The sequence below is a fragment of the Capsicum annuum genome, chromosome 4, assembly GCF_002878395.1.
Source record: "Capsicum annuum cultivar UCD-10X-F1 chromosome 4, UCD10Xv1.1, whole genome shotgun sequence".
Classification (NCBI taxonomy): Eukaryota; Viridiplantae; Streptophyta; class Magnoliopsida; order Solanales; family Solanaceae; genus Capsicum; species Capsicum annuum.
This window is the reverse complement of record NC_061114.1, coordinates 215,112,375-215,116,669: the sequence shown is the minus strand read 5'-3', so window position 1 is coordinate 215,116,669 and position 4,295 is coordinate 215,112,375.

Sequence of the window (4,295 nt, the reverse complement as noted above, 5' to 3'; positions counted from 1 at the left end):
TTTTTTTAAATTAAGAAATTATTATTAAATAAATAATTAAATAAAAATAGAAAATATCAGCAATTACATGTATAATTTTGTTTTGCCACGTATTTTTTTTAATTGGTTAATTTTTCCACGTCATCGTATGTGTGCAACACACACTTCAGCCTTTTGCTAATTGACAAAAAAATGCCCAATTGAATCAAAATTCGGGGGGTTTAGGGGCCTAATAGGTACAGGTCATAGTTGAGGTGTCTAAGTGAATTTTGGCAACAAGTTTGAGTGTCTATCGATGCCTTTAGCCTTATATATATGTATATAAAAGTTCTTAACGTATTACAAGGAGATTATCTGTGGGCTAGCCACTGTACAAGCACTGGCAGTAGTACACGCATTCCTAGTATTCACAACATTAGTATTATTAAACACAAGTTGGTCAGGCGTGTGTATCCTGACCTTACGACAACTCACGCCTCCATTTTTGTTAGTGATCAAAATATCCTCTACGGATGTTGGAGGTTCCCAAAATAGTTGCGTAGTAGTAGCTACATTCGTCCGTGTCAGTGCATAAGCCAACTTATTTTGTTCCCTGTACACGTGCTCCAGTAACGGATCACCCAGATTACACATCAGGCACTTGCAATCAGATAATAAAGGTGAATCATCAGACGATAGATTTGATATGACATGAACAATTTGAGCACAGTCTACATTTATTTGTAATGTCATGTAACGATATTGAGTTGCAATGCTTAAACCCAAAAGTAAAGCCTGAAGTTCAGCTTCCAGAGGGCTTGGAGCAAAGATCCCGCTAGTGAAACCTAGTAACCAATCCCCATTTGAGTTTCGAAAGACACCCGCTGTGGAAGCCATTTCCAACTTGGAAGTAAAAGTTGCATTAGTATTAAGCATAACAAAAGAAAGTGCAGGGGGCTTCCATTTGATGTACACTGATATTGTTTGCTTAACTGTTCGTTGTTTACCCACTAAAAACCAGTATTCTGTAGCTAAAGGCATCACATTATCAACAGAAATTTCAAAAAGGGTGTTGTGGAAAATACATCTATTTCGCTCTAGCCAGATTTCCCAAAGGCAGTAGGGTAGCAACACCTTGAAGTAAATATAATGCGTTGCTTGTTGGGTGGGCTTAAGGTGAAGTAGTTGCAGGAGCCACTACAACGGATGTTGGTTCTCTGACATCCTCTGCCTAAGTTCTCAAATTTGGTCTATGATGCCCAACTGAATCCACAGTGGTTTAATGGATTCACAGTAAATAAAGAGGTGGACAATGGTTTCTTTCATTATGAAGCTACAGAGTTTGCAGCTAGGGGAAGGGATACAATGAATGTGATGCAGATAAGAAGCTGTTGGGAGTCTATTATGATTAATGAGCCAAAGGAAATGCTTGATTTTAGGTGGCACGTCTAATTTCCATATCCAAGAGAAGTTGAGATTGCCCGCGTTGGGATAGATAGAGGAGAAGATTCTGTTATAGCAGGACTTCACAGTAAAGTTTTTGGAGTCTGTCAATCCCCATTTGATTTTATCTGTCGCTGAAGGGTAGTAGAGAGAAAAATGAACAGCATTTATGAGAGAAGTAATACTACCAGGAAGGTCGAAGGACAGCTGCGAGAAGGACCAACCATTAGCTACTCTATACTGGGACACTTTAGAAGTAAGTTCATGCTAAAGAAACGGTCCGTGGATCAGATTTCGGAGAGGCGCATTAGGTGATATCCAAGCATCTGTAAAGAATTTGATATGCTCTCCATTTCCCGACTACCATTGGAGGCCTATTTGATAGTGGTCTCAGCCCTGGATTAAAGCCTTCCAGCTTAGGGAGAACCCGGACCGTCGTCCAAGGTATTTATTCCGCAAAACATAGGCCCATAAAGAGTTTGAGGAGAAAGCACGCCAAGCTGAAGACGCTAACAAAGCCAAATTTTTTATTTCAAGTTGCTGAATCCCTAGACCCCTAAGATCCTTAGACCTTGACACTGAGTCCCACTTCAAGTGGTGTATCTTCTTACGTTCGGGAGTGGTGCTCCAGAGAAAGTTTCGTTGATAAGCCTCTATTTCTTTTATAATGTAATTAGGAATTTTACTCAGGTACTTAGCATGATTAGGGAGACTATTTAGGGTAGATCGAATAAGAGACGTTCTCCCGACAGTTGTAAGAAAATGAGTTTTCCAACTCGCTAGTCAAGTTTTGAAATTATCTTAAAGGTACTGAAAATCATGCTTAGAAGGGCGCTGAGTAAAGATAGGGTAGCCCAAGTATTTTCCAAACGCATGTCTTTCCTGAATATTCAAAACAGTTTTAGCCATTACCTTTGCACTGGGAGGAGTGTTTTTTCAAAAGAAGAGTTTAAATTTGATAATGCTAATCTTCTGACCTGAGACAGCATGGAAATGATCGAAGATACATGAAATTTCGATACAAGAGGTGGAGTCGACCTTTGCACAAAGAATAATATCATCAACAAATAACAAGTGGGATAAGGGAGGACCTCGAGCAGCTATTTTAATCGGATTCCACAAGCCATAGTCAACGGCAAACTCAATACGACGAGAAAGACGCTCCATACATAATATAAAAATGTAAGAAGAGAGTGGATCTCCCTGCCGGATGCCTCTGGAAGGGAAAAAAAGGTGTAGCAGATCCGTTAAGAAGGATGGCAACCGACGAAGACGTGATACAGGACATGATAAGGGACACAAATTTTCTAGGAAAGTTAAAATAAAGAAGGGTGTCGCGTATGAAGGACCACTCAAGCCGATCAAAAGCTTTTTCAGGTCAATCTTAGCAAGCATAAAGTTTTGTCTATCTTTAGTAGTTTTAAAGAAGTAGAGGATCTCTTAAACTGGAATCGCATTATCTGAAGCCCGGCGATTTGTAAGGAAGCTAGATTGAGTAGGCCCGATAAGGTCGTTCAAGAGCGGCTTCAGGCGGTTCACAATAATTTTGGTGATGATGGGTATATATTGGTTAATGATTGAAGGATGTGAAATCTTAGGAATAAGACAAATAAAAGTTTCATTGATTGTCAACGGGATTGTCCAAGCTATGAAGACATTAGTACAGAAGTCCTTCAAATACCAATAATATGCCAGTATTTTTGGTAGAAGAAAGGGTGGATGCCATCAGGTCCAGGGGACTTGTAGGGTTTAAGCGAAGAGACCGCATCTATGATTTCTTACTGCATTAGGGGTCTCAGCAAGCAATCCACATCTTCAAGTAGGACCACCCGTGACGGTGCTTGCAGATAATGCCTATGCGCGCAAACTAGATCTGAAGTATAGAGGTGCATATAAAAGAAAGTGACATGTTTTTCAATGTCTTGTCTGCCAGTAATCCAGTTTCTCGCTGGGTCCCGCAGAGAAAGAATTTTGTTTTTGCGCCTTCGCCCAAGGGTGGAGATGTGGAAGAATTTAGTATTCGCACCCCCCTCATTAAGCCAATGGATCCAAGACTTCAACCTCCAGAATTCATGTTCTGTATGGAGCAAGTTCTTAAATTATGAACTAAGAGAGGTCTCTAAATTATGCAAGAATAAGCTGGTAGTATAGTTTGGAGATGCTTGAATTCCAGCAAGACGTGCAAGGATCCATTTTTTAAGGAAAATATTATCGAGCACCTCTCTATTCTAAGTAGATGCTTGTTCTTGAAAATAGGAGATTGAGGGGATGAGGGAATTATTCATATGATCCCAGGAGCTAGCAATAATCTGCTGAAAATCGGGGTAAGGAGTCCAGATAGTTTCAAGTTTAAACATTTTTTTAGGAACCAAAACTGGAGGAGTTAAAGTTAGCAGAAGAGGCCAGTGGTCAGAATATGTGCGCAGGAGATGTCTAACTAACGATTAAGGGAATAATTCTAACCATTCAGAATTTGCTGTAAATTTATCAAGTCTCTCAAGAATATTCCTATTATTCCTACGCAAGTTTGACCACGTATAATTGCTACCCGAGAAGCCCAGGTCGAGCATCCAACAATAACCCAAACAACTAGTAAACCGATTAACCCTATTCCAGTTGGCCGCAAATCCACCAAATTTTTCAGATGCTTTACTAATTTCATTAAAGTCCCCACCCATAAGCCAGGGTCCCAACACATAATTAGCAATATTTTTAATGTTATCCCAAAGCACTAGCCTATCCGAGGCATTGTTGGAAGCGTAGATAGCCGAAAATAACCATTTATTAGGGGAGAGTTGTATCTGAATCATGCAATGAATTTCCTGATGCGTAAGAGCCACATTAGTAACATTCAAAAGGTCCGCATGCCAAAGAATGGCAATACCTACTGCCTG